This window comes from Solanum stenotomum, chromosome 12 (genome assembly GCF_019186545.1).
Source record: "Solanum stenotomum isolate F172 chromosome 12, ASM1918654v1, whole genome shotgun sequence".
Classification (NCBI taxonomy): domain Eukaryota; kingdom Viridiplantae; phylum Streptophyta; class Magnoliopsida; order Solanales; family Solanaceae; genus Solanum; species Solanum stenotomum.
The window spans coordinates 14,150,932-14,160,689 of record NC_064293.1 but is presented as its reverse complement, the minus strand read 5'-3'; the positions used below and the strand labels follow the sequence as shown (position 1 = coordinate 14,160,689).

Sequence of the window (9,758 nt, the reverse complement as noted above, 5' to 3'; positions counted from 1 at the left end):
CCAATTCGATATGTTAAGGTACTCTACTGAAAAAATTTTCAAACTCCCTTGATAAGTAAGAGTGAACTTTCATCAATAGATATAGGTCATTTTCATGGTGGTGAAATAGATAAAAGTTGTTGAGTGATGAGTTATTGTGTGATATTTGTAATGATTCAGTTGTTTAGTTGTGGTAGTGATCTGAAAAATAGAACTACCTAGAGCAAACTAATCATTAAAAGACTGAAAAACTAGCTATACACGGAGGAAATGACAATGGAGATGCAAATCAAACGATATACATTTTCTCAATCAATAACAATTGTAAAGTAACAGAACTCCCAATGCAAATCAATTAATGTGAAAACAATCTCCAGCAAGACGCATCACTACATCGGTCAGATCTGTATAAGTAACAGAACTCCCAATTGTAACATCAGATATACATTTTCTCAATCAATAACAATCATATCTCTTCTCTGGAAACTATAGAACTCAATTAGGGTTCTAGAGTGAACTGTTCAAGAACAAGTTTCAAATAACATTTTATATTTACCTCACCACGACTACTGATCCTGAGACAGAGAATTTCACATCGTTTTCTCAAGCTAAATATAGAAGAAAACGGAATCTGCAAAATATACACAAGTTTTTCCAGCTATGTTTTCTTCAAATCTATACGAAGATAATTAAATCAAACCCAAGTTTATCTTGTTGTGTGCTTACCAACGAGAATGAGAGATTGAGAAATTGAGAGATCGAGCAGCATGAAATAGAGATTACCTTTTGCTGTGTGCTTCAGATCGAGCAAAAAGAAACAAAAATTGATTTGTGCTTCAGATCAAATCCATCGTAGCCATGGAAGGAAGCTTCAAATCAACCCTATGCTTCAGATGGAATGGAGAAAGAGAGATCGAATAGTTTGGGAATTTGAGAATGAAATAAAATTTGAGGATAAAAGAGAAAAGGAAAGTGATATTAAGGGTTACTTTTTAGTGGCTTAAGGTTAATTGCCGGTAAATGTTGGTTTTAAAATACTATTTAGTGGCAATTTTATTATTGCCACTAAATAATTGCCGCTAAATCCTACTTTTGTTGTAGTGTATGTTTATGACACAATATCAGAGAATCTCAGATGTAAGTGATTAAAGCAGTTCCTCTTTTAGCTAATTTCTGTTCGGAGTCTTACATAAACAACCTCCATCCATGTCATCCAGAACGAGTGTCCTTTGGGCATATTTGATGCATTTGTCAATGTGCTTGGCTGGATTTTCATAAACTATGAAGTAGATAGACAATCAGATGAACAGATCAGCAGCAGCCACTTAGAAAAAAAGTATATGTATAGATGTTCTGAATTTTCTCCATGAGTTACTATTATTAACTTGATAAGAGACTGGAAAAATGTATTATACATTTGCTTTGATTTGTTAAATGAAGATTTTAAATTGGAAATGGTAGAAATCATATTCAATTAAAAATCAGTATCCCAGACTGCCAAAATTCCTTTGCATATTGTTGCTTTCTATGTCAAATTTCAACTTAATGTGTGCAAATTATCTCTCTGTGCCATGCATGTCTTTACTCCCTAAATATGTGAAGTATCCAAAAAAAAACAGATGTAGAGCAATACACTAACTTCTCCTTTGTATCACTTCGAATTTTATAATCAGCTAAGTCTGAGTCTAAAACACAAAACAAATGACGAGAACTAGATGGAAACTAAAGTTGACCTATTGCAATTTAAGCAAATAACCTTTGATAATATTTTATATCTTTCGTAGAGTATATATATATATATATAATGCTTGAGATTATCCTTGGAACAAAGTACATTAACGAGAAAAAACAGAAGAATTACATTCACCTCGTGCATTTATCAGTTCAAGATGTGCAATTTGACGTAAAATTCTGGCACTTTCACCACCCTAATCAAATAAAAGAGGAAGAATCCATTAAATGAAGGGAGCGTTTGAAGTTTAGAGAAAAGAAAACTTAAGTACTGAAGAAGCAGCAAAATATAACCATTCTAAGGAAAAACTTATAGCAGTTTTTAGGTCTTTTGTAATCCCCTTTCTTGGCAATGCAGAGGCTGAGGCAATCCCAAGCTTCCAGCAGAAACGGATTCAATTGAGTCTGGTAGATAAAGTTAACAGTAAGAAAGAAACCAAACACAAATTCAAATATGTAATTCTTCTTTCACTTACTGCGTTCCCTAGATGATGCTCTGCTTCCTCCTTGTAAACATCAGGAATTGCATTATACAACCTTCCTTTTAGATACTCGAACATTGAACGTTCATGACTTAATTCTCTCTTCTCTGCACGAATTCATACCACTTAAACTTGTGGGGTACATCCCCATTTGCCTAATCTCACAATGTCAAAAGGTTGGCAGATTTGGAAGATATTGGATATACATGTGCAGATTTTTTCAAAGGTTGGTAAGCTGCAAAGAAGAAAATATTGTTTTTCTTCTGTAGCATAGTTGAAAAAATACTGCACTTGTTATCTATAAAAGGGAGTCTTCTTCATTCTCAAAATGCACCAAAAACAAAGGAGAGAAAAGAAGAGTGAGGCATCACAGAGGAAATTAGTCTGTGAGGAAAAAATAGAGAGTGTGAGCGATATTGTAGTGAGGTGGAAAAATCAGAACAGGGTTATTTCTTTTGAAGTGTGTAGTGGTCTTTGGAATTTCTTTACTCAAACCTACAAGTGTAAAAATCCTTACTATAGTGATATTAGTTGCTTCTCTCAGATCGTGGTTTTCCCTTATTCTGGAGGGTTTCCACGTAAAATCTTGGTGTCATTATTGCTCTTTTTATTCTTGTTGATTAACCGCATTGTTGTGTTCCGCTTTTATTGTTTTTATTACTACAACTATTATTTCTGTTGCGGGTTTATTCCCAACAATTGGTATCAGAGCACAGGTTCTACTCATTTACAGAAATATTTTTGCAGCTTATCGTACTATACTCAGTGAAAAAAAATGTCTGGAGTAAAGTACGAGGTAGCAAAATTCAATAGTGATAGCGGTTTCTCAACCTGGCAGAGAAGGATGAGAGACTTGCTCATCCAACAGGGTTTGCACAAGGCACTAGGCGGTAAATCCAAAAAGCCCAAATCCATGACACTTGGGGATTGGGAAGAAATGGATGAAAAGGCTGCTAGTGCAATCAGGTTGCACTTAACAGATGATGTGGTTAATAACATCATTAATGAAGAGAGTGCATGTGGCATTTGGACAAAGTTGGAAAATCTATACATATCCAAAACGCTGACAAATAAATTGTACCTAAAGAAGCAGCTATACGCCCTACATATGGGTGAAGGTACAAATTTTTGTCCCATTTAAATGTGCTTAATAGACTAATCACGCAGCTAGCAAACCTCAGAGTAAAGATTGAGGAGGAAGATAAAGCCATAGCGCTCCTAAACTCGTTGCCATCTTCCTACGATAATTTGGCAACAACCATTTTACATGGTAAGGACTCTATTGAGTTGAAGGATGTCACATCAGCTCTTCTGCTTAATGAGAAGATGAGAAAAAAGCCTGAGAATCACGGGCAGGCTCTCATCACTGAAAGTAGAAGCAGAAGTTACCAAAGGAACTCAAGTAACTATGGTAGATCCGGAGCTCGTGGAAAGTCCAAGGTCCAATCAAAATCAAAGGCCAGAAATTGCTACAATTACGATCAACCAGGTCACTTCAAAAGAGATTGTCCAAATCTAAAAAGGGGCAAAGGAGAAAGCAGCGGCCAAAAGAATGATGACAACACAACTGCAATGGTGCAAAATAACGACAATGTTGTTCTCCTCATAAACGAGGAAGAGGAATGCATGCACTTGGCAGGTGTAGAGTCGGAATGGGTGGTCGACACAGCAGCATCTTACCATGCCACACCGGTAAGAGATCTTTTTTGCAAATATGTAGCAGGTGATTTTGGCAATGTGAAAATAGGTAACACAAGTTACTCAAAGATTGCGGGGATGGGAGACGTTTGCATAAAGACAAATGTCGAATGCACATTAGTTTTGAAAGATGTGTGCCATGTACCTGATTTGCGGATGAACTTGATCTCGGGAGTTGCTTTGAACCGAGATGGATATGAGAACTACTTTGCAAATCAAAAATGGAGACTCACCAAAGGGGCATTGGTGATTGCAAAAGGAGTTGCTCGTGGCACGTTGTACAAGACAAATGCAGAAATATGCCAAGGTGAATTAAATGCGGCTCACGAAGAGATTTCTGCAGATTTGTGGCGTAGAAGAATGGTTCATATGAGCGAGAAAGGATTGCAAATTCTTTCCAAAAAATCACTCATCTCTATTGCAAAGGTACAACGATAAAACCTTGTAACTACTGTTTATTTGGTAAGCAACATAGAGTCTCATTTCAAACATTATCTGAAAGAAAGTTGAATATACTTGATTTGGTATATTTTGATGTTTGTGGTCCAATGGAGATAGAATCGATGGGAGGTAATAAATACTTTGTTACCTTTATTGATGATGTTTCACAAAAATTGTGGGTTTATATCTTGAAATCCAAAGATCAGGTGTTTCAAGTATTTCAAAAGTTTCATTCTCTGGTAGAAAGAGAGACGGATCGGAAGCTAAAACATCTCCGAACTGACAATGGATGTGAGTACACTTCAAGAGAATTTGAAGAATATTGTTCAAACCATGGAATCAGACATGAAAAGAACCCCACAACACAATGGTGTAGCTGAGAGAATGAATCGCACCATTGTTGAGAACGTGAGAAGCATGCTCAGAATGGCTAAATTACCTAAGTCATTCTGGGGTGAAGCAGTTCGAACAGCATGTTATCTTATCAATCGTAGTCCATCAGTTCAGTTGGAGTTTGACATTTCGGAGAGAGTTTGGACCAACAAGGAGATGTCTTACTCGCACCTAAAGGTGTTCGGTTGCAAAGCTTTTGCACGTGTACCGAAGGAGCAGAGAACCAAGCTAGATGACAAATCAATTCCCTGTATATTCATCGGATATGGAGATGAAGAGTTTGGGTACAAACTGTGGGATCCTGTAAAGAAGAAGGTCATCAGAAGCAGAGATGTAATTTTCCGAGAAAGTGAAGTTGGAACTGTTGATGATCTATCTGAGAAGGCCAAGAAAAAGAATGGTACAATCCCTAATCTTGTTACCATTCCTTTTACTTCTAACCATCCCATAAGTGCAGAAAGTACGATCGATGAAGTTGTTAAACATGAAAAGCAACCTAATGAGATTGTTGAGCAGGGGGAGCAACTTGGTGATAATACCGAGCAAGTGGAGTACTCGGAAGAAGAAGAAAAATCTCAATCTCTGAGGAGATCAGAAAGACAAAGGGTAGAGTCATTCAAGTACCCTTCCTCAAAGTATGTCCTCATCAATGATGAAGGGGAGCCAGAAAGTCTTAAAGAGATGTTGTCTCATCCAGAAAAGAGCCATTGGATGAAAGCCACGCAAGAAGAGATGGAATCTCTACAGAAAAATGATACATACCAGCTAGTTGAACTTCCAAAAGGCAAAAGACCACTTAAGTGCAAGTGGGTCTTTAAACTCAAGAAAGATGGAAATGGCAATTTGGTCAGGTACAAAGCTCAATTGGTTGTAAAAGGCTTCGAACAAAAGAAAGGTATTGATTTTGATGTAATTTTTTCACCTGTTGTCAAAATGACTTTTTATTCGAACTATTTTGAGCCTAACAGCTAGCCTAGATCTTGAAGTGGGGCAATTGAACGTGAAAGCTGCATTTCTTCATGGAGATTTGGAAGAGGAGATTTATATGGAGCAACCAGAGGGATTTGAAGTATCTGGAAAGAAACACACGGTGTGCAAATTGAATAAGAGTCTTTATGGGTTGAAACAGGCACCAAGGCAATGGTACAAAAAGTTTGACTCTTTTATGAAAAGTCAAACGTACACAAAGACCTATTCTGATCCATGTGTATACTTCAAAAGATTTTCTGACAACAATTTTATTATTTTATTGTTGTATGTGGATGACATGTTAATTGTAGGACAAGACAAAGATTTGATTGCAAGGTTGAAGAGGGATTTGTCCAAGTCATTTGACATGAAGGACTTGGGCTCGGCACAACAAATTCTAGGGATGAAAATTGTTCGAGAACGAACAAAAAGAAAGTTGTGGCTATCTCAAGAAAAGTACATTGAACGTGTACTAGAACGTTTCAACATGAAGAGTGCTAAACCTGTTAGCACGCCTCTTGCGAGTCATATGAAGTTGAGCAAACAGATGTGTCCTACAACAAAAGAGGAGAAAGAGGGAATGACCAAAGTTCCTGATTCTTCAGCAGTGGGGAGTTTAATGTATGTAATGGTGTGTACAAGACCTGATATTGCTCATGCAGTTGGTGTTGTTAGCAGATTCCTTGAAAATCCTAGAAAAGAACACTGGGAGGCAGTTAAGTGGATACTCAGGTACCTAAGAGGTACCACAAGACACTGTTTGTGTTTTGAAGAATCTGATCCAATCTTGAAAGGCTATACAGATGTTGATATGGCAGGTGACCTCGATAACAAAAAATCCACTACTGGATATTTGTTTACATTTTCAGGGAGAGTTATATCATGGCAGTCAAAGTTGCAGAAGTGTGTCGCACTCTTTATAACTGAGGCAGAATATATTGCAGCTATTGAAGCTAACAAAGAGATGGTATGGCTGAAACAATTTCTTCAGGAACTTGGATTGCATCAGAAAGAGTATGTCGTCTATTGTGACAGTCAAAGTGCAATAGACTTGAGCAAGAACACCATGTATCATGCAAGGACGAAGCATATCGACCTGAGATATCACTGGATTCGTGAAAAGATAGAGGATGGATCTATGCATATCATGAAGATCCCTACTAGTGAAAACCCTTCGGATATACTGACCAAGGTGGTATGATCAAGAGACAAGTTCGAGCTATGCAAAGAACTTGTCGGCATGCACTCAAACTAGAAACTTAAAGCTACCTCTTTCAGGTGAATGGGTCTGGAGGGGGAGATTGTGGGGTCCATCCCCATTTGCCAATTCTCACAATGTCAAAAGGTTGGCAGATTTGGAAGATATTGGATATACATGTGCAGATTTTTTCAAAGGTTGGTAAGCTGCAAAGAAGAAAAGATTGTTTTTCTTCTATAGCATAGTTGGAAAAATATTGCACTTGTTATCTATAAAAGGGAGTCTTCTTCATTCTCAAAATGCACCAAAAACAAAGGAGAGAAGAAAAGTGAGGCATCACAGAGGAAATTAGTCTGTGAGGAAAGAATAGAGAGTGTGAGCGATATTGTAGTGAGGTGGAAAAATCACAATAGGGTTATTTCTTTTGAAGTGTGTACTGTCTTTGGAGCTTTTTACTCAGACCTACAAGTGTAAAAGTCCTTACTATAGTGATATCAGTTGCTCCTCTCGGACCGTGGTTTTTCCCTTATTCAGGAGGGTTTCCACGTAAAATCTTGGTGTCATTATTGCTCTTTTTATTCTTGTTGATTAACCGCATTGTTGTGTTCCGCTTTTATTGTTTTTATTACCGCAAATATTATTTCTGTTGCGGGTTTATTCCCAACAAAACTCACTTGAAAAAGTAAATTGAATGTGTTTTTTTACTTCTTCTAGATAATCCATACCTTGAGGAACTGATTCGAGGACTTCGATGCACAAACCAATTTGACGCTCGATGTTAGAGATTCTCTATTTTTTACTTGACGAGAAATGCTGGTCGCAAAAATCGTAGAGCCATTCCACCAGTTAAGTCACATTTGAAATCCAATCCTCATAGTTGGATTCTTTTAGATGAGTAGAAACTTCTTCAATGTTGGATTTTAGATCAGCGGAGACTTCTCCTTTCTCCCTAGAAACTTCTTCAATAGTGGATTTTAGATCAGTAGAGATTTCTTCTTTCTCCCTAGAAACCTCTTTAGTTGGAGTGCTCACCTTCAATGATGGATTGGATTCATTTAGAAGAGTAGAAGCTTCTTCAATGGCAGATTTTAGATCTTTTTGATGAGTAGAAACTTCTTCAATGGTAGATTTTAGATCTTTTAGATGAGTAGAAACTTCTTCAATGGTGGATTTCAAATCTTTTACACGAGTAGAAACTTCTTCAATGGCGGATTTTACATTTTTTTTATTAGTAGAAACTTCTTCAATGGTGGATTTCAGATCTTTTAGACGAGTAGAAACTTCTTCAATGGCGGATTTTAGATCAGTGGAGACTTCTCCTTTCTCCCTAGAAACTTCTTCAGTAGTGGATTTTAGATCAGTGGAGACTTCTTCGTTCTCCCTAGAAACCTCTTCAGATGGAGTGCTCATCTTCAATGGTGGATTGGATTCTTTTAGATGAGTAGAAATTTCCTCAATGGCGGAGTTTAGATCTTTTTGATGAGTAGAAACTTCTTCAATGGCGGATTGTAGATCTTTTAGATGAGTAGAAACTTGTTCAGTGGTGGATTTTAGATCGTTTTGATGAGTAGAAACTTGTTCAATGGTGGATTTTGGATCTTCTAGACGAGTAGAAACTTCTTCAATGGCGGATTTTATATCAATGGAGACTTCTCCTTTCTCCCTAGAAACATCTACAATTGGAGTTCTCATCTTCAATGGTGGATTTTGGAAAGCTGATGAAGCTCAACCGCAAAGTTTGTTACTGTAAAGTAATGGCAGTTATGGTTTACAACTTTTGGGCGGGAAATTTTGTTTATAAGTATTCTGATGGATCACACTTTCTTCATCATACTATTTTATGAAATTACCCTGATACCCCCAATACTTTTTCGTATTCACTTTTTCACCCGTAATGTTTTAAGTTTAGAATCTAATATTTATTTATTTGAAGAAATTCTCCTGTCCCACTTTTGTTGAATTTATTAACACTAGTTTTCAAATATGTGAATATACTAATTAGTATTAGTATTTTAAAATGATTATCATATCATACTATACTATAAGTGGGAACAAAAAAGTTAAAAGTTAGAATTATCAAATTATCCTTTAAAATTTGAATGACCATTATGCCATCCAATCAAACACTTATCCTTTAATTTTTGATACTAAAGATTATTGAAATTGTTGTTAGTTACTAGCAAAACATATTTCATTCTTAACAAAAAAAAAAAAACATTTTTCATTATCTTTTTTTTTTTTGCCATGAGTTTGTCATAGTTTTTTATAGAATTTCTTGATAAAAGAAGCTTGACGATTAGCAAAAATATTTATGTTTTCTAGCTAAGCACATATTTTGAGGGTTTAATTATGCGTTCTGAAAATAGTGAAAAATATGACCATTTAAATATAATATCTCTCCACTAAAATCCCTAAAATATAACTTAATTGTGAGTAGAGCTGTCAAAAAGGGCCGGCCCAAGCCTCGCGGGCCAAGGAATTTGAAGGGCTAGAGTGGGCCGGCCCTTCATTTGGTAGGGCTTGAAAATGCTCAATCCAACCCAACCCTAGAAGGGCCGAGGGCTGGGCGGGCTAACCCTTCTTTTTTTCTTTTCAAACTTATAATTTTATAACATAAAAAAAATGAGAAAATTTTCAAATCAAATATGACAAACAATAGTGTTGTTTCAATAATACTAGCAAAAATCTAATGTGATTAGCAGATATGCAAGCGAGATAAGAGAGTGACAAGCAAGATGGGAGAGAAGTGAGGGCGCGGGAATTGTCTGTATATCCTAGATACATGCGAATCTACTTGGATAGAGTGTATCTAGAACAAATTAACCTAATTTTGAGTCCATATATTATGAGATACATGTATCTGGACA

The 9,758-nt window shown here is 36.5% G+C and overlaps 1 pseudogene; it reads right to left on the bottom strand.

The window, feature by feature from the left end:
• Window positions 1-330: 330 nt before the first annotated feature.
• Window positions 331-8,583, bottom strand: LOC125847119 (uncharacterized; annotated as a pseudogene).
• Window positions 8,584-9,758: the final 1,175 nt, after the last annotated feature.